The sequence below is a fragment of the Podarcis vaucheri genome, assembly GCF_965113315.1.
Source record: "Podarcis vaucheri genome assembly, chromosome: 3".
In the NCBI taxonomy this organism is placed as follows: Eukaryota; Metazoa; Chordata; class Lepidosauria; order Squamata; family Lacertidae; genus Podarcis; species Podarcis vaucheri.
The window spans coordinates 65421041-65442922 of NC_138761.1; positions in this window are offsets into that span (position 1 = coordinate 65421041).

Consider the following 21882-nt stretch of genomic DNA (forward strand, 5'->3'; position numbering starts at 1 on the left):
TATCTCACATTGCATGTCATTGCACGGAGTCTTGGAGAATGCCGGTGAACAGGTAGCCACACCAAAAGCATAGGAGGAGTAGGAGGCTCAAGGTGGTGTAGGCCTTGGGAGGTGCTCACCTAGGCCTAGCTGGGGTGCTAACCTTGAGAGATGGGAGAGAATTTCAACATCCTATTGCCAGTAATGCACATACCTGCTCTTAAAATTGGATAACGTGGTTTTGTCTCCAGCACAAAGGCTGCTCATGTTCTGCCCAACCAGGCCTGACCATCATCAGATGATTTCTCCTCATTGCTTGCAAATTAAAGCACAGACCTGAAAGCCATTTTCTAACTAAACATATGGCTGTTCTGAATTAAAGCTCCATTGGCTTTCCTTTGTCGTCGTGGCATAATTGAATTAAGTGGGCCTCCTGTATAAGAATTTGTTCTCGTCTAACATGTCATAAGCAGTAGTGGTTACCAGCTCCAGCTGCTGTTGCCACATGAAGCATGCATTTGCAATAAGCAAGCAAATGCGTAGACTTTCTTGGAAACCACAAGCAAATGCTGGGTGGCTAATTTGTTTCTCCATGTCTAGTATTCCCTCCCCCCCACATGAAATGTAACAGCACTTGCATAAACCAGCAGGGATGGAGAGTACTGGGCAGCAATTTGATTCAGCACAGTTCTAATTTAGAAGTAAACCTACAAAATCTCTCTTCCTGAGTTCACCTGGATGTGGTGGTCCAATGAATTTCCCAACAAGAGAACCCTGCAGACTTTTTGCTTGAATTGATTTCACACACACAGCACTAGCACTATAGCCAATGCTATAAACGCCACAGCTGAAAGCAACAATACTCTGAAAGTCATTGTCTGACTTTTCATTTAGTGGAAGCAGGTTTCAGTCTGGATGGAGTCTGTTCCTGCCTGATCCTCCCACCACCACCCCACCCTAAAATGCCCCCCCTTACAAGGTTTGCAATTAGGGTGTCCTTCACTCTGCAACCTTGCTTACAATAATAGACCACATAATGACATTTGTCCACAGGAAACCTGCACATGAACTCTTTAAAGGGCTGGCAACTGGAAGGAAACAAGGTATCAAATCCTGGATCTGGTTACATTTCAGTCCTTGCTGAGTGTTCGTAAGGCTCATGAAAGAAAGCCTTCGAGGAATACAGTGAATCATTATCTCAGAGAGCTGTTGGCACTGATCTCACTCGCAGCTTCTCTCAGGGAGAGAGAGGAAACCTAAGGTTTCACTGTCATGAAAAGACAGGGGTAGTTGTTTCATTGCTGTTCAGTGACTAAAGGTTCTGCAATTGCCTGAGCCAGTAACAAATGACTACCAGGGTCGAATGTCCTTTGAGTCTGACAGCAATTTTGTTCCTCGTGGAATAAATTGACTTAACAATATTCACAGAAAGAGATACACTGTGCTGATTAGTCATGTTGCTAGGACTCATACTTCCGAGCTTGGAAGCAGAGGAGTCTCGGGTGATGGTAATGCTCACCTCAAATAAGAGCGAGCATTATGGCCTCTGGATTTTTATCCAGGTTAGAATTTGAACCTAAGCTGGAAAAGAATTCCCTTCCATTCTGTCTCCTACTCAGATTGTCCCTGAGCCCCCACCATTTCACCCCACTGACCAGGGTAGAGAGGCAGGACCCCTGGAGGCAATGGGAAACTGCAGTAAGAAGGGAAAGGACCTTGTATCATTTCTCGTCTTAATGCGTCTCATCTCCTCCAATGCCTTGCCTATAGTGTAGCTGAGCACCAGGCCAAGTCAAAGTAGCCCCTGAGAAACGTAATTGGGCTACTCACTTTACACACCTCAGAGACGCTTTCCACCACTGCCGGTGCTGAAAGCAAAGCCTTGTAAGTGGAGTGGAGAAGGATTTGGGTAGCTCAAGAGAATGGTAAGTTTGGATTGGCTGAGAAAGAAGCCAGCTCACATCTAGGTTTCTGAGAAGTAGCTTATTGTCATTTCCAAGCCAACCTGCTACTGTTGGTGGTGGGCTTAATAGAGAAGCAAGGGAACAGTTGCCCAGGGATGCCCAAGCAAAATGCTGGCATCTCCAGAACAAGTCACCCATCAAAGAGGATAAACATGTGTTTACTGCAAAATCAACAAGGGAAAGAAAGTGTGGCAGCTGCCAAACATCTGCTGTATTTTACTTGTCAGCATTTAAAATCCAAACAGTGTAGATGCTTATTCCATTTTTGGAATAAACTTGTAATTTTTGGAGTACTTTGGAATGCTTGTCATTTTTGACACACACTAAAATGAGGCACTGCTTGCAATTTGCCTTCATTCAAATCACATTATTAAATGAATATATGTCACCCCACCACCTCAAAATGGCAACATCCATTAAAGACACATCCTTCAAACACAAGACTCCAAACTACAGAGCCTCATGCAAGCCCCCTCCCACTGGCATAATACAATCAGTTAGATTTCACCTGAGTGCTGTGTGGAGGTGTAACAAAGAGAAAGGAAAGAAGGAAGATGGTGACCATCTTTGGGTGATCCCTCACCCTGACTCCAATCACGTGAGGCAGAGAGTGAGGGATGTACTCCCAGGCCTCACCACTTCCCTGTTGTCATCATCACCAGCCCCACAGCTCTGCAGGTTTAAGGGGCTGAACTTCAGCTCCTGACACATGGAGGGCTGCTGGAGCAGTGATGGTGGCAAGAGGACTGGGGAGAGGCCAGGGAACACACACAAACACACACACTTCCCCCTCATACAATCGCAGCCACATAGGGGGGACACCTGAATAAGGCTAGTATTGTTTTGTTGTGCGTTTGGACAACAGTATGTATCTGTCTGTGTGTGATCATTGGCTCCATTGCTCAAGAAGTGGATACTGGGCTATAAATTAGCTAAGTCTTTACATGCTTGCTTTGGTCTCACATCAATAAGGGGGGAGTGGTGAACTTCAGGCCCACAGGCTGAAAATGGACCTCCAGAATTGTCTATCTGGCCCCCAGGGCTGTCTCTCACCAGCCATGCTCCACACCTTGCATGATTTTGCCTAGCTGGAATGTGTCCTTGAACAGTGATAATGCCCATCACTTTCCTGGCAGGAGCATGGATGTGTATGCACAGAAACCTCAGGCTTGTGCTTGGCTGGAACATAGCTCACTGTACAAAGGGAGGAATGCCACCTATTGTCCTGCCCACTTTGGCCTGTAGTCCCTGCCCACCTCTGGCATGTGACCTCCAGAAGGCTTCTCATCAGGGAATGCAGCCCTCGGGCTGAAAAGTGCTTCCCCACTTCTGATATGTACGGCCTGCCTGTTAATGCAGTTGTTTACATGATTTGAAATGTCAAAAGAAAGAAAAAATAGCAGACAGAAAAGACTGAAGAATAAATCAGCAGACTTTGTTGCAGCCATTGTTGCTCTGTGTAGGAGCTTCTGAGCCTTGACTTTCCCTTAGGGCACACAAGTTTTCAGGGAGCCCCCTGGGAAGGTGTCACAACCGAATTCTTTCCAGCTCTAGGTGGTCTATTTCAGGAGCCGGTTGGTGTGAGCTTCCTGGCCTGAACTTCTCTTCTCCTGCCTTTCCCTCAGGGCACTAAACATATTATGTTTATCATGTATTGGATACTCCTTACATGTAGCTTTCCATGCTGTGCAACTCGCACACCTCTTGTCTAAAATTACTTGATTTATTTCCTTTTGCTAAGCATATTGTTCATGCTTGACAAATAAAGAATCACAGTAAATTTCCCCCAAGAATTCACCATTGAAAAGCTGCCTTTGTTATAACTGCTGGGGCTGAACACGGCAGCCTTCCAGGTCTCTGTAAATCAGAACTCACTGCTGATTTTATACATATACTTGTGGCTGTAATTTATGTGTCAGTTCATATTTAGTCCCTCATTTCACATTATCCTGTAAAACTAAAGGCAGATTTATATTCTTTTCCAGTGAGATTTTTAATTTAGCAGAGATTGTTCGTTTCCCAAAATGAGTTATTGTTACAAGTGACAATGCTTTGGCTAGGAATAGTGCGCTGGGGATAATATGGTGGGCTGTAGTCTTCAAGACGCTTGCTTGCCTTTGGTATGATGTTGGCTTCATTGTTCTGGCTCCTAGCAAACTCACCCCAGTTGCTTCAAGGACCTGTTTCATGGCACCAGATGTAGGGAATACCCAGGAAAGGCCACATTTTGTACATTTTAGGGCATGTCAGGCAGAGCTTTCTTTCTTTCTTTCTTTCTTTCTTTCTTTCTTTCTTTCTTTCTTTCTTTCTTTCTTTATCTATCCCACAACCCCAATATTTATACAGCAAAAGGGTTATTTTCACTTGTGGTGACTTTATGATTCTGGTTCCAAACACATTTACTTAGAAGTGCCTCTCATTTGTTCCTAACATGGTTAGGATGGGGGTGAAAATCTGGTTTATCTGTGAGACAAGAGTAAAAATCAAACAGCCTAAACTTTCAAATATCAGAGTTGACCTCTGAGCTGTAAGTCCCTGAATTTCTAAAAAAAGAAAGAAAATATTTTGGTTCTAATCCAGCAAACTGGGTGTACCCATTGAACTGGGGCAAATTTGTTGAGATCAAGTAAAGTCTTATCAATTTTAATGTGCCTAATTTTATCTGGATCAGGGCCTTTATGTCTATTTCAGGGATGGCATTCCTGAATGACAAGGGACTGTACACAAACAACACAGAAGAACCCTATTGGATCGGACCAAAGGCTCATCGAATACAGCACACCTATCTAATTTGTTCTTCCTGATCCAATAAATGAATTGAAATGCAGCTATTCTTTTAAATCCATACTTCTCCAAATTTTGTGATGCAAAATAGAGATACATGCATTAGTGAAAATAACATTCAAAACTTCATTATTCTATTGAACACTGCTTGCAAAGATGCATAAATTAGGCAAAATACTCATGCATTTTACTGCATTTTTTAAAAACAAATCATACACTGAGGTACGTAGAAACTACTTAATCAGAAACTGAGAGAAACCAAAATTGTCAGCTTCCTCTATCCTTCCTTACCACTGAGTGTAACTGTGGTTGCCTTGAACTGCCAGGGTTAAAATATACTATTTAAATTTAGACGGGATACTTTGGGAAATTCACTCACCAATTTAATATCACCTGCCTGTAAGATTAACTATTGCATTGTGTTTTTATTTAAACATCATCACTGAGCAGTCACTCTCTAAATTTTTTAAGGAAACACCAAAAAATTGATTGAAGGTCACCAGAAGGATGTTGGTAGGTCAATATTACTAAACATTATAAAGCCTGGAAGATTTCATTTTAAGGAACTGTAATAACTCTGTTCTTTGGCATATGTAATTCAATATTTTATATTTATGAAGATAGACATTTCTGAAGAGGTTTAATGAGTAGCAATGTAGTTTTCCCATTAAAACCCAGGGTCCTCTATGGTTTTTAATAAACAGTAAGTAATCCATTGCCATATGTGTCTGTGGCTTCCCAGCCAAGGGTGCAGCAACTGACTTTGAAAGCGGCCTTAAAATTCTGCACATGAGCCAAAACCACCAATAGGAAGCTGCTGTACCAAATACTTTTTAAAGGGTCTGTTAGATTAAAAATGGTTTTTCTAGACTTTTCTATCAAAGGAGCACAGAGTTTTAGATGCCTAATAAGTCTGAAAAATTCCTAGGTATCCTAGCGGTTTGCAAACACTGGAATATAAACTTTCTTGGATCCCTGCAACTATCAGTTATATTTTCTTCCATGTGGCAAAATTGCCAGCTATTCTTTTTTACTGCATTTAAGAGCCTGTTTTCACATCTTTCCACTTTCCTGACCAGTAAACAGAATGTTTTCATGCAAAGCAGGTCTTCGCCACACAGCTACGACCATTTTAGTGTTTAATCTGTGTTGTAGAAACTAACAACATGTTACAGGAGATGTGTGGCTATTGCCAACTAACATCTCTCCCATAGCATTTGGCAAGATGAAATGTGCAACGTGACGTTAGTTCATTCAGCATTTCCATCCGTTGGCTGCAGCCGAGGGGGCGGCATGGGAGATATTGAGTGGGTCTCTATGTATTTCTTTGACCACATTTGACCAAAGAGAATAGTGTGGAGACCATGGGTCAGCAGTCAGGATGGAGAAGAAATGCCATTCAGTTCACACTGAAAGGCAAACACACCTAATTCACACTTTCTGAAATAATATGCAAACTGAAACACAGCCATCTTTCGATAGTTGCACTTCTCTGAATTTTGCAACGCTCTTTTCCATCCAGTTATTACATTGAAGAATGTAAATACCCCGGTGCCTTATAGTAGGTTAATTTGCCTTTCAAAAACGTGGATATTGCCCCAAAAGTGCATACAAAAATATGTATTAGGAGTAAATTGTGCTGAAATGCTGATGAATTTTCTTGAGGACTTCGGGGGGGGGTGTCCGTAAATTGATATGGAAATGTGCAGGATTGAATGGAAGGTTCAAAACATGATAAACTGAGGGGTGAATGAAATAAACAGATCCACCCATCCCTAGACAGCAGTTGCCATATGTCTCCCATCATGTATATAGTTCTGCCCTGGCTTTCAATGAATTTTTTAGCACGTGCTAGGGGAAAATAGTGTCACCCATATGTGGCTAGTCTTTTGCACTTCCCTGCATTCCTCTCTAGCCTTGCACACTGACTGGGAGCTATATACCACAGTCTAGAGGGTGGGCCAGATGCTTATTCACACATAATTTCAGCGGGTGCCCACCTCCATGACAAGCCACACCTGCTGAAACTGCCTCTGCAACTCATCAAGGGCCAGGGGTCCTCTTTTTCTCCTGATCATCCTAGAGTCTTACCTTAGAGGAATATAAAAACACTGGTGCAAGGAGCTGTCCATTACATGCACATTGTATCTCGGTCACCACTTTCAGAGCTGTCTGTACTGGCAATACATGAAACTCTGAATGTGGCTGCCCACAGGTAAACTCCGGAGTTAAGATTATTTTCCAGTCTTGATTCCCGCTATATTCTTCCAACCAGCGTGCTGAAGAGTTAAACACATTTTGTGGCTAAATTAATGGACGGATTTAAATTACCCTACTTTGTGCTGTAATAAATGCTGAGGTTACTGTGCTTAACTTCTTTAAGATCAATCCTTTAAAATGAGCAAAGATTATCAGGAATATATAATTGGTAGGATGTGCAATACTGTGACAGTAGTCGCCCCCCCCCCTGTGCATTTTAGCCTAAATCCAATAATGTTGAGGAGGGGGGTGGAGGAGTAGAAATGAAAGAGAAGTAAATTTAATACAGATGTTTCAGAGAACTCCCCACACAGCAGAGGTGATGTGCTGAAAAGCTAGAAGTTGAACAGTGTGGAGACAGACAATAAAGGTACATCTATCAAAAACCAGCCATAAGCCAGATGAAGGAGGTAGGAAGAAGAAAGTGGAACACTAACAGTGGAAATCTCCCAGTGCGTACATGAAAGATTTAGCTGAATCTTGACATGCAGAGACTTGGGTGATCCTGTTTCAAATTAAGCAAAGCCATTTCTGAATGTGAAAAAGAACATTGGGGTAGACATTAGGGATGGGGCCAGGCTGAGAAGACTAGGTAGGATAGTTCAAATGTATATACAGATCCTGTTCCAGTCCACTTGTGCCACTAGCTAACCTGCCATTAATTCTGCTTGTTATGAATAAGATGTTCCTATAGGCCAGGGTTTCCTAAACTTGGTTCTCCAGCTGTTTTTGGACTACAGTTCCCATCATCCCCAACCACTGGTCCTGCTAACTAGTGATAATGGGAGCTGTAGTCCAAAAAGAGCTGGAGTTTTTGGAAACCCCTGCTCTAGACTTCTGTGTGGGAATCAACCACTTTTGTCCACAGGACGGTATGCAACTGAGCCTTAATGCACCTGCCCCACAAATGGAGGAGCTCAATGTGGAGATACTGATTTTGGTTGGAGTGCCAGGTCCTCGGGGATATATCAAGGCTGTGTACTCCTCCTCCACATCTGGCTTTCTCACCACCAGCAATGCCCCATCTGCTCAAACTGAGAGCTCCATTGATGCTACAGAAGCTTTCACAAACACTGCCAGCTTCTTAGCTTATCTTTGTGATAGGAGCCATAATGAAAGCACATCATTTGAATGCAACATGAATGAATAAATAAAGCTGTGCTAAGTAACAAAACTAGACTTTGGTTATCTTTGGCTCAGTCATACCCATTGTGATCATATGGCTGGGCCAATAAACACACAATAATGTTTTCTGTGAATCTGACTTTGTTTAATGTTGGACAAGAGTTCTGGACAGAATTCAGAACTTGGAGGGTGTTGTCTAAATAATAGTATGGATATAAACCTAAACTTCCTTCCTCTCGCCCCATATTAGCTGTGAAATCCATTGAACAGAGATCAGTTAAGCCCCCATTTTTACTTGCTGAGATGCCTCCATTAAGCCAAATTGTGGCATTGTTCCCAACCACCAGCAGTCCTCAACTATCCAGAAGTACAGAGATTTCTGCCAGATCCCTCTGCTCATCCTTTCTTGGTGACTGTCAATTTGCAACCAAGATCTCTCACAGCTGTTGTGCAAGTGGACAATTCAATTCAAATCTTGCTTACAGGGGAGTCTGTTGAAATTATGAAATGTTAACTCCTCAGGACCCACTAGTTATCAGATAACACACGTGCAGCTGAAGTAGAAGAGATGATGTGTCGAGGAAGACTTAATACTCTTCAAAGGAGGATCTCTGTTACCATAATCACTTAGAGTGTTGGCATGGGAAGAAGCGGGAGGGGCAACTGTCCAACTGGTTCCTCTCCTCCCCATTGCACATTCTGCAACTATCAGATTAACGCAGCAGAAAGTGTCGGCTGCTTTATAGGCTCTCGCAGCCTTCGAGTTAAATCATGTATCTGGCATGAGAAACATTGTTCAGCTCTGCTCAAACCTAACTCAGAGCAAGATCACTATTCGCTGAACATGACCAGATTAACCTTACACACATGCTTACCAATTGGCAAGTAATCCATGCTGCTTGTTTACTTAGCATTTATCTGAAAGTGCATTAGTCGGGGGCATTGCATGACTACACAGTTACATGATGTAAAATTAGCTCCCTGCAGATTCATCACCATTTAGCTAACCCCAGTTTTGCAAACATTTGCTCTCCCACTTGTAAAGGAGCTGCATAGTATTCCAAAGTTACTTAAGGCATGATTTTCACATTTCCACTCTCCTTCAAGATTAGCTTGATGTGAGCTACTAACTCTTTTTACCAATAATTTTATTATTTTATTATCTTTGTAAACTGCTTTTGAGGTTGTTTAAACCAGGCAGCGTATAAACTTTATGAAATAAGGAAGTACTAGGTATGGCATGAGCTTTCTGTAGGGAGCCAGGAAGTGGCAATGCCTTAGATCCCATCACTTGAATATAATATGCATTTGTTTGAAATGCTCACCTTCCAGAAATGGCCATTTTGCCTGGCTCTCCCTTCCCCTGCCAAAGAGTGCTGGGCTTAGGGCAGATTGACATGACTGACTCAAGCAGAACACAAGCATTTTTATTATCACATGCCAGTTAACTGCTGACTTAACAATTGCCACTTCCCACAATCAAGCCACTAGCTGAGATTTACCTTTTCCCATCTGATAAAAGTGGTTGCGTGGCTCAGCACTAAGACCCCCACCGCCTGCTTTATACATCTGCGTAACTAACAAATTCCACCAGCAAACCAAACACCGGAATGAAGAGTGCCCTTAAGTAAGGAACTGCTGCTGTCCCAGAAGTTTAATGCACTTTGTACACCTGCTGCAATGACTAATGCCATCAGCAAGCCAAACACTGGAATGAAGAGGTTCCTTAATGAAGCAGAGACTCCCTTGCCCCTAATGTTTAATTCTAGTGCAGCTTTGACCATATGCTCATCCTCTCCAGCTTTGGCTCCACATTACTACGTTGCACATTCTAGTCATGCTAAGACTCTAAGGAATCAGGGAAGCTGGAGTCAGCCTGGCATACACAATCATTCTTCAAGTGCTCCAGTGTGTGACATGAAGGATCATTCCAGCATCTTGGCTTGGCCTTCAAGACTTTGTGTAACAGGTGCAAAGGATGAACTTCTCACACGGCCTGCTTTGCATGTATGAGACGGAGCTGTCGCCAGTCCCGGATGCCAAACTCCTTAGCTTCACCCTGCATAGCTGGGCCATTGGACATTCACATGAATAAGCAGTTGCAGAATAAGGGGCATGATTCAACAGGGTCTCCACCTGCGATTTACCCAGCCCCAACAACCGGTGTGCATCCAAGAAGTCCAAAAGCACAGGCAATGTGGAAAGAAATGTCAGGTCTGTTTCTTTCATATCAGTTTCCACAGTATTGAAATGATTAGGGGACCAGCTGATTACTCAACGAAGTATTACAAGATATGCCTCTTAACTGCTCTTCTTTGTGCAATCAGACTATGGATCCTTATGTAGCTAAAACAGCAGCATCCACACAACAAGCATCATGGGCAGTATCAGCAGGCACAGAGATACCTCAAGCTTCACAGATGTACCAAAACGTTTAAGGGGGAAAGCCCATGGGGAGATGGTGACTGCAAAACAAGTAAATGGGGACTGGGCATGCTCAGTGGATACAGAATGCTGGCTGATGAAGGGAATGGAGTGGAGTGTGCTGCAGGTAGGCATTGCTGGCTGGTTGGAATCTTGCAGAGGAGAAACAGCACATGCAACATTCTGCTGCGAGCCTCATTTGCACCAACAAAAATCCTGCAAAACTATTAAAGCAAAACTCTTCGTTTCAAGGGCAAGCAAAACTCTTTGTTTCAAAGGCAAACATATTAAAAATGGAGATCCTTAATATAGATAGATAGATTCTTTATTGTCATTACACTAGTGCAACATTGCACAAGTGCAACGAAATTGGATGCCATCCCTTAAAAACAACAAAAGCAAAACAACAGCAACAACCAAACAAACCACCTTCCAACCACACCCACACCCACACCCATCAAACTCCCAGGTCTCACTATCGAGTTACAGCATTCAAAAAGGCCACAGCTCTTGGATAGAAACTGTTTTTTAGTCTATTTGTCCTTGACTTGATGTTTCTATACCTCCTGCCAGAAGGCAGTAGTGCAAACAGACTGTATCCCGGGTGAGATGGATCCTGCAGGATGTTGTTTGCTTTCCTAAGGCAACGGGAACCGTACAGTTCTTCCAAAGGTGGGAGAGGGTGACCAATAATCCTTTGGGCTGTGGTTATGACCTTCTGGAGCACCTTCCTCTCCCTAGCTGTACAACTGGAGAACCAAGCACAAATACAGTATGTAAGTATGCTCTCTATGGAGCCTCGGTAGAAGGACACCAGCAGTCTCTCACTCAGATTGTTCTTTTTTAAAAGTCTGAGGAAATAAATTCTCTGCTGGGCCTTCTTCACCAGAGCAGTGGTATTTGCGCTCCAAGTCATGCCCTGATCCATAGTCACTCCCAAAAACCTGAATTCCGCCACCCTCTCCACCCGTTCCCCGTTGATATACAAGGGCTGAATGTCCGCCTTTTTCTTCCTGTAATCCACCACCAATTCCTTGGTCTTAGCCGTATTAAGAGCCAGATTGTTCTCTCCACACCAAACACAGAGCCGCTCCACCTCGTCCCGATAGGCGGACTCATCCCCTCCTGAAATGAGCCCCACCACCGTAGTATCATCAGCAAACTTGATGATTTTGTTGCTGGAGTAGATGGCTGTACAGTCATACGTATAGAGAGCATAGAGCAGGGGACTCAACACGCAACCCTGTGGTGAGCCGGTGTTAAGGCTAAGGGCTGTGGACACATGTGACCCTACTCTAACCCTCTGAGAACGTTCTGACAAAAAATCCAAAACCCAGAGACAGGTGGAGTTGGGGAGTCCAATCGTCTCTAGCTTGGACACCAGTCTATGGGGGAGGATAGTGTTAAAAGCAGAGCTAAAATCCACAAACAGCAGCCTCACATAATTCCCCGGCCGCTCCAGATGGGACAGAGCAGCATGGAGAGTGGTGGTGATAGCGTCTTCTGTGGATCTATTTGCCCTGTATGCAAACTGGTAGTTGTCAAAAGTTGATGGAAGACAGGAAATAATATGACGGCGCACCAGTTTCTCAAAACACTTCATGATGATTGGAGTCAGTGCAACTGGTCTGTAGTCATTCAAACTACTGATTGTGGATTTTTTAGGCAGAGGGACAATAGTTGACGACTTCAGGCAGGGTGGGACAATAGACTGGTGTAAGGACTTATTGAAGATCTTAGTGAAGACCCTCGCCAGCTGATCCGCACAGCCCTTCAACACCTTTCCAGTGATACCATCAGGTCCAGCCGCCTTCCTCGGATTCACCATCCTCAATACTTGTCTCACCTCGTGCTCCTCTACAGTGAATGAGGGGCCCCTATGGGCTGGTGGCTGTAATACCGGCGTCTCAGGTGGCTCCTTCTCGAAGCGAGCAAAGAAGAGGTTAAGCTCCTCCGCCAGCAAAGGGTCACCGTCGACAGCGCCAAGGTTAGGTTTGTAGTTGGTAATATGCTGAATCCCCTGCCACATCTGTCTTATGTTGTTGCTTCTTAAATTATCCTCAATCCTCTGCCTATAATCCAGTTTGCCCGTCGAATACCCCTCTTCAAGTTTGCTCTTGCCACACTGTAAAGCTGCACCTCGCCCGACCTGAAAGCCCTGTTCCTTTCCCGCAGCAGGCACTGGACCTCTCCATTCATCCAGGGTTTTTGATTGGGATAAAACCGGATGGATTTATTTACTGTGACAGTGTCTGTGCAGTGATTGATATAGCACAGTACTGCTGCCGTGTACTCCTCCAGGTCCGAACGATCGAAAATATCCCAATTGGTTCTCTCAAAACAGTCCTGCAGCTGGTGAATAGCACCTTCCGGCCAGATTTTAACAGATTTTAATTTTGTAGGAGCCCGTTTCCTGAGTGGGATATATGCTGGCACCAGGAACAGAGACATATGGTCGGACTGGCCCAAGTGTGGCAGCTGTAAAGCCCTATAGCCGTGATTTACATTCGAATAAACTTTATCCAGTGTCTTATCCCCTCTTGTGGGGCATTTCACATGCTGATAGAGCGTTGGAAGCACTGTTTTGAGTTCAACATGGTTGAAATCTCCCGCAATGATGTGCACAGCTTCAGGGTACTTGTCTTGCTGACTGCTGATAAGGCTCTGCAGGCATCCCAAAGCCAAGTTGGCATTGGCATCTGGTGGCACGTACACGCCAGTTAGCATAACAGCTGTGAACTCCCTAGGTAGATAGGCTGGTCTGCATTTAACAGCCACATATTCCAAATCCAGTGACTACCCACAATCTTAGAATTATTGGACCAGCATTTGTTCACATATACACACAGCCCCCCTCCTTTGGTTTTTCCGAAGTCCATTTCTCGATCCTGACGATGTACCGCACAGCCTTCCAACTGAATTACTGTGTCTGGTATGGACGGTTGAAGCCATGTCTCAATGACAAATAAAACGCAGCAATCTTTTACAAGGCTATTCTTTGCTGCCTGCAGCCTCAATTCATCCATCTTGTTGGCAAGAGATCTCACATTAGCAAGAAATATGCTAGGGAGTGGTGGCTTAGATGGACTCCTCTGTAATCTTACCAGGACACCAGCCCGACAACCCCGCCTTTGCCTCCTGTCTCTACGCCGCCTTCGCCTCCTCCCTGGAGGCATAGTAATCCATGGAGAGCCCGGCGGCCTGGCTACTCCCACAGGAACGTTATCTGGGCGAAAATAATCAGCTCTTACAGCTTGTTCACACTGCAACCCGACCTTCAAAAGTTCTTGCCTGCTGTAAATCTGCCTACTGTTAATCTTTCTTGCCCGGCCAGACATACTCAGACCAAATAAAATAATAAAAACAAAGCAAAACGCTAAGGGAGAGCATTAAGCCGCAGCGTCTATGCGCGCCGCCATCTTGCCACAAGAGGTGTACACTTGAAATCGCCCTTGTGAATGCTGACTCTTACCAGTAAATATGGATCCCTCTTGGTAGTTTCTCTGCCCTCAGACACTCAGGGAGTGGTTGCCTGGGACAGGGCCTTCTCTGGGGCAGCACCTAAGTGGTGGAACTCCCTTCACACAGAGGTGTGCCTGGCACCTTCAATGTACAGCTTTCGCTGAATGAAGGAGACTCTTTATCCTGGCTTTTGACACTTGAGGTGTATATTTTTAAGACCCACTTTCTTTCTGTCATTGTAAATTGTCTTGAACTTTTTAAAATATTGTTTTTTAATTGTTGAAACTCACCCTGGGACCTTAGGTTGAAAGGTGGATAATGAATGATGATAATCAAAGAGTGAAATCAAACCTTTTACTGGATGCACACCATGGTTCTTCAGATGTTCTGATGAACATCAGACAATATTGTTTGCGGCATTTGCACCTGTTTATATATTATTCTTTGGTGATAAATGGTACAAAAATGGAAAGAGGAGAATGGGTAATCTACTACATATACTTGACTGGCCTTCAGTTTTACCTGTAAATGTCCTGAGATTCCTGACATTACTTAATGGCCTCCTGGCATCTTAACAATAGACAGTAAATATGAAACAGAATTTCTCAGATTTCCTAGAACATACATATATGGGTGTAGTGAAGAAAACATGAGTTTTTAGCAGGGATTTACAAAGACAATGCAAGAATGCAAAACATGATCTAATCAGAGTTCAGTATCTTCCTGTCCTAAAAGCACAGATCTCAGGGATTTCAATGGTCTGTTCAGGTAAGCCCAACTCATGCTTCTTAGTCTCTAGTTGCATAAGGTGCTGTGGGTTTTCAAAGAGGGGTATAGCCAAAGTTTTGCTAAAAGCCAATAACATTGTTTACGAAGCGTTTGGTCTTTGTGTCTATATATATCCTGTCCGGCATTTATATGATTTATTTCAACAGGTTTTCTTGTGTCTTTTCCTAAATTCTCCTTTAAATAAAACAATGCCTTGCTATTTAGGCAGGGGAAACATTCCTGAAAAGCTCCTTCATAGCTCTAGCTGATACATTAGTGATGAAAATGAACAGCTGGCAAAATTAAATCACCCAACACATGGGACACATGGGAAATTCCGCTCACTGGCATAATTTGTTTACATTGTGGCAGTTAGATGATGACTGATATTTTCCCTTTCCTTTGTCTCCCAAATTCATTTTAGCCCGCCTCTCCTGCCATGACATATGGAGATTCATCTGAAATAAAGCAAGACTTAATAGTCAAAGAGCAAAACGGAAGCTGACTGTAAACATTATTTTGAAAGCTCCCATTTCTATATGTGCCGTAGAAGGGGAATATACCATGGAAGTCTTAGAGAACACTTCATTGGAGGTCAGCCCCAACTCTTTACGGTGCAATCCTAACACTGAGTGCTGCTTGGTAGTCCTGAATGGCCACAGCACATCCCTAGTTGGCAGTGTTCAGACCCTCATAGAGCCTGATGCCATCCCCAAGGCCAACTCAGGATCCATCGTATCTTGGGAAGGCTCAGCCCCTTCCCTCTCTCAGAACAACCAATTGTGGGGCAATCCCACCCATATGGTGTAAGGTCCACTCTTACAAAGTGACAGTGGTGTCCCTCCACAGCAGCAGGTGGCAGGAGGCCTGTGGAAGCTAGCTGGCTGAGCAGAAGGATTCCTTCGCTCAATCCAGTCCTCCTAGATCTGCAGGAAAAGATCTGTCAGTGTCTTAAAGGCACAGAATTCAAAAAAGAAAAGGAAGCTCCCAGCATTAGCCCAAAGCTTCAGCAGCCAATGACAAATAAAGCAGGCAATAGTTAAATACTGCAACATTGTAAACATCTGGAAACTCAGCTGATTCTGCACACAATTCTAATTCACAATAGTTTATGGATTACTTGATAGAATGGAGATGGCTCTGATTAGTACCATCACTGTTAGTTTTGCCAGGCAGCTCTGGCATAATCTCAGTAGATAGATTTGAGTGTTCATGTTCTACATCTGGTGATTGCCTCTTCTCAAAAATCAGAAGGAGACATTTGTTTATGTTAAGCTCTCCACCCTGAGTCTCAATGGAACATCAGCGGGAGGCCCACTCTTGTCTACATGGTATACTAATTACATTTGATTAGACCTTGCTATTCTTAGTTGATAAGAGACATAATTTCTTCCCTCATCATCTTCTTAATTGTTTGTGGTACCACAACATCATCCATTTCTGGATGTGAGTCTATTCCTAACATCCTATTCCTATTGCACATGTTCAGCAAAGCACTTTGAATTGTTTTCTTACGCATTCCTAAAGTACTCATCTAGGTATTTTATATTGTCAGAGTTCTTGAAGTTCTGGGTTATTTTGGGTGGCTGTTCAGATCTGTTCAGTCTGTTGTCACATGCTGGAATGGAAGATTCCACTGTAAATTTCCTCCAGATGGGAGGTGCTTACATGGATTGGGGTTTCACGACAGGGTTTGTGCTGCAACCAACTCAGAGAGATGTTGGCAAATCAGACTGTGCTCAGGCCTGGTTGTGAGACTGGGGGACTTGTAACATATTTCCCTCACTCATTTCATTCCAGCCCCAACACAACTAAGGAGATGGTTCAGTTTATGACCTTTTGGACATACCCATTTCAACTCAAACTGCTTCTTTTTTGTATACTGTTCATCTGAGGAAGACTGATGAAGACTGTCTAGGTTGGCTCCTGAGCTACATAGAACAGTTTCTGCTTTATGCATCATGGGAGGATTCCAGAATTCTTGATTCTGCCCTGAGATAAATGTAGCATCTGCTCCTGAATCTATCTTGAAGTTAACAGTTGTCCCACAATTTATTCTCCATGGGAGTTCAGGGTCTGTACAAACAGAGGGTCTTAAGAAAAACTGGTCTTCCACTTCCCTGGTCACTTCATGAACCATCTGTGTATAGCACACAATGGCAAAGTGTAGATCATTTCCTGCAATGCTGGACTATGTGGATTCTTCCACATCATATTCATGCAGACTGAAAAGGTGCATTTTTGGTAGCATCATTTCAAAATGCATTTCCTGGGCTTTTTTTAAAGTTGTATGACAAGCAGTGCTTTTTTTCTTAAAAAATTGGGTACTCTCATTTTGACTCAAGAAAAATAAATACAGTAAATGGACAAAAATGCAAAGAATCACAAAATGTTTAGGGGTATGCATACCCCTGCGTCCCCCCAGAAAAAATGAACTGATGACAAGTAGGTTTGCTCTTTTCAAAATGGCTGCTGTAGTTGCTTCTGGTATCATTGTATACACTTGTATTATAAACTTCAGCATGGTTTCACCAGCTTTCACCTATTATCCATCCATTACTACCATAAATTATAAACCATGGCAGACACAAACCAAGGTGTATTATTCCTCCATTAATTATTGCATCACTATACCTTTGCCTCCTTCAAAAAATATGCCTATTGTCCATGCATGCTATATTTGTGTGTTCTGCCCTCCTTAAAGATAAACCTTTTTGTTTTGAAAACAGAAAGCCTGAGTCAAACTGATTGAGAGAAGAAAAGAAAATCTGCATTTCTGATTGTCCAGACATGAGTGTGAACCCATGGATGTCTTTTGGAGGTGACTGAATAATACATGAAACAGCAGTGGATTCATTCCTATATTGCAAAATGCAATAACAAATATTTCATAAACAGTCATAAACATTGGGAAACCTTATGCTTTAAATATATATATATATAATTTGTTATAGGTTTTGATTTCAAAATTCAACCAAGACCAATCCCTTGCTTCTATAAGACAAGAAAATAAGACATCACAGTGAAGGGGGGAAAGCAAAAAGAAGAAAAAGGATTTCGTGAGCTCATTGCCATATTCCCTGAGGAGATCTTAGCTTCAACTGGAAAGTTTCACAAGCTGCCCATGAAGATCAGAGAGCTGGGCCTCTCTTGGGCTGCGGCTTTGGTGAGTCAATCTGCTCACACTTCATCAGGATAGCCTTGGGATCCTGATAAAATGATAATGATGTTGTGGGCAAGCGAGAAATGCACATAAATAAGCTACCTAAGTCCGTTTTTTGAATGGTGCTTTTTTCCTTTCTTTCCATCTGTTTCAGTCATTGGACGCCAGCCCTGTCTTCTCATTCAAATAGATGGGATTAGCTCTTGAAGTGATTTTATATATGTGGTATATTTTCAGATATATTGAAAACAATCATAAGTTGTTGCACACGTCCCCTCCATCCCACAACAGTTACTTTGGATTGAAACTAATCTCTAGGAGCTCACTCGTGCAAAAAGTTTTGATGAATGAATTTTCAAAACTTTATAAACAGGATTAGGAGAGAATGAACTGGATTTATTTTGAGAGAGACAGAGACTGTGACAGAGGAAGGAAGACACACACACACACACACAGAGAGAGAGAAAGAAAACCTGCTGGAGCACCATCTTACTGTGCTAACAACACTGTGTAGATGGGTTCATTTTTAAGTCTGTTCTATACCATTTCTGCATTAATCTGCATCAATCCACATTTAAGAAATCAGACATCATGCAAGTAGTACTCAAAAGAGACAAAATACCCAGGTACAGGCAGGGGCAGAGTATGAGAGCATCCCAGCTGAAAATACCAGTAGCTACCAGTAGTTACAACATGGACAACAGGAAAAGCTGGATATAGGGACTTGCGTATCAAAAGCAAATCCTCTGTCAGATGTGTTAAAGTCTGAGCTCTATACACAATACTGGACCCCTAGAAGAATGATACTGTGGTTTCAAGTGCACAACTTTCTAAATATTCTCCTCAGTTAGCATACTGGGATGTTTTGAAAGGAACTGTGTGTCATTATTACATTAGATTTCACCAGCCAGTAGTGTGAGGGCGACAGGGCACATTCTTTACCAGAGTTTATACCAAGCGCAAAGACTTCAACAAAGCTGCAAGGTGGATGGTGTAGTGATTCACATGAAGATGCCTCTAGTTTCCTTTCTGTCATGAGCAGGAAAAAGGTGTCAATTGAACAGCAACTTAATAAGTCATATGCAAGAACTATAGTAGAAAATAAACAGAAGCTTCACTCTATAATATCAACCACTGTGTATTGTGGGTGACATGACCCTGCTCTTTGTGGTAAACCTAGTAACTCTCTCTCTCTCTCTCTCTCTCTCTCTCTCTCTCTCTCTCTCATATCTATCTATATCTATCTATCGTCTATCATCTATCTATCTATCTATCTATCTATCATCTATCTATCTATCTATCATCTATCTATATCATCTATCTATCTATCATCTATCTATCTATCTATCTATCTATCTATCTATCTATCAATCATCTATCTATCTATCATCTATCTATCTATCATCTATCTATCTATCATCTATCTATCATCTATCTAATCATCTATCTATCCTTATCATCTATCATCTATCATCTATCATCTATCTATCTAATCTATCTATCATCTATCTCACACATTTGGAAACAGACAGTGCTAAGTACACACGTGCAAGAATGCAGAATGAATTAGTCATGTGGTGAAATTCTGAGGGAAGATATTGTTTTGTGAAGCCTAAAGGTTTCCCAAGATTCTAGTTTTAGCAGATGATTCTCAGCTTTAGCAGATATTTCTGGTGTAGAACAACTGTATCTAGGTGTAAGATTTGTGGAAGAAAGTGACGGGAATGCATCTGTACAGGAGGAATTCCTTGGGCTCATTTTAATCTCAGACAAAAGTACAGTAGACACGGGCAACACAATCCAATCTGCTTGTTGTGATTTTGAACTAGATCTCAGTTACTTAACTGGTCAAGGATACAATGGCTGTTAAACCATGGCAGAAAAGGAAGGTTGATTCAATCATAAAGCAGGGCAAATATAACATAAAGTTGGCTGTCAGAGGAAGCTGTCTGAGTGGAGCAGGCCCTGATGTTGTCAGTGACGATGAGTGTCTGCAGAAATAATACTAGGAGAGGGGAAGCAAGATCTATGACTTCTAACTGCAGGACTTGACTATTTGCAATCCTTATTTGACTGGGAAACCGCCTCTCCCCCAACACACACATACCATTACATGATGCTGAAGAGAAGAAGTGAGAAATAGCGGTTGGCCATGCCCGTTGCTGATTTACTGTATTGTAAGGGATTAAATATTTCAGAAATAACTTCTAACAAATTTCTTTATTTGTCCATTTAACAATGGCAGGGTAAGGCACTAAAAAGACATGCAATTCAACAATACTGTAGGACTCTATACCAAATCAAAAAACCCTGTCAGGGAACTGCCATCAGTACTGGAGGGAGAGCGCGGAGCCCAGAGGGATTCCAGAGGGCGTCCAGGGATCGGGAGAAGCAGCCCATCTTCTGGGGAGGAGAATCAGTGTAGCACCAGTGGAGAAGGGGGGCTGGTGGGCGAAGTGGCGCGGCGATCCCATGACTCCTTGCCTGGGACCAGCGGAGAGACTAGAGGTCCTCCACTGCCCACACCCTCCCTGCGCAGAAGACTTCCGCACAGAGAGGGTAGGCGGGGACTAGGCTTCAAAGAACTTCTTTGCTGGAAAAAGTTTAAGAAACGCCCACTCACGGATTCTGCCAGCGATTGAGTCAGCCACGGGTGAGTGGCTGTCCGGACAGAAGAGGTTCACTCAGGCAACCCAGACAGGTGTTTGCACCCAGCCAGGAAAATAGGCATCTGCTTACGCACGAGCAACCCTATTAGGAACCATTACAAACCCTAAGGCAGAATTCCTCACCTTATGCACAGAATCTACCTTGGCTGTAGTGAATGCCAGACGTAAAGTCCCAAACCTGTCAGACTTTTTGGTTAATGCTTGTCTGTCTGTGATATAAAGTAAAATATGATACAAAGCGGATTGTTCATTAATAACAAAAACTTAAGCCATTAAGGGTCTTGGCCGAAATGGTCAACACTTTTTTAATGAATTTCTCCTTGGGATAAGCATTCAACTTTTCTCTATGGACACTCACCAAATACAAGCCAGACAATCCATCTCTACTCACTGTCAGTCATAGCCATGCCTTTCCCAGAAATGCATTTCCATAGTAACCTGCTGAATTTCTGCCTGCCACATGACTGTTAAGAGCATAAGAGACCTGCTCTCCCCCAGTGCCAGCCGCAGACCATGCCAAGAACTCAAGTTACATGAGTTGTAAACCTGTTATGTTACTGCAGGTCTTTCGTCAATTGAAGTTAGGCTGGCATTGCTACATTCAGTGCAATGACGGGTGTGGTATTTCACATGGCACAGGGTGCGTGTCAAAAGTGATTTAGGACTGCAGTCAACTTAACTCCCAGCCCCCTCCCCTCCTGAATTTCTCGAAAAACAACTGAACACACCAAAATACTGGATAATAACACTGGACAACACTGCTGTGTTGACATACATGAATATATCCCAACTCCCCCAACCCCCAGCAATTATAGTCTAGCAGTATTGGCTACATTGCAGGGCTAATGTAACCCGTGTTTTCTCAACCACAATGCCCTTCTCCATGAAATAAAGCTCTACTAATGATTTCTTTGCATTCGCACCAGCAGAGTCATTTTTCTTATCATTTTTCTGAGCATGAAAATATATGTTTAATGAGTTAGAAAGAGCACAAACTCCTGCCTTTGCTGCTACATTTTGCTTTCGGATGAACACACTACCGATGGGCAGAACGATGCAGAATATTCACCTCAATGGACTGATAATCTGACTCAGTATTCCCTTCGAAACAAATCAAATAGTCCTTCTTGATTGTGTCAGTCTAGAGAGAGAGAAAAAACCAGAGTGACATATACACCAAGGCAGGAGTGGCTCACCTGGTGGTGCAGAGCCCCAGCAGTACCACCAAGCACTAGTGTGCTTGCCACTTACCAGGAGAGGTAGGGGTGAGGCAGCAGCAAGATTA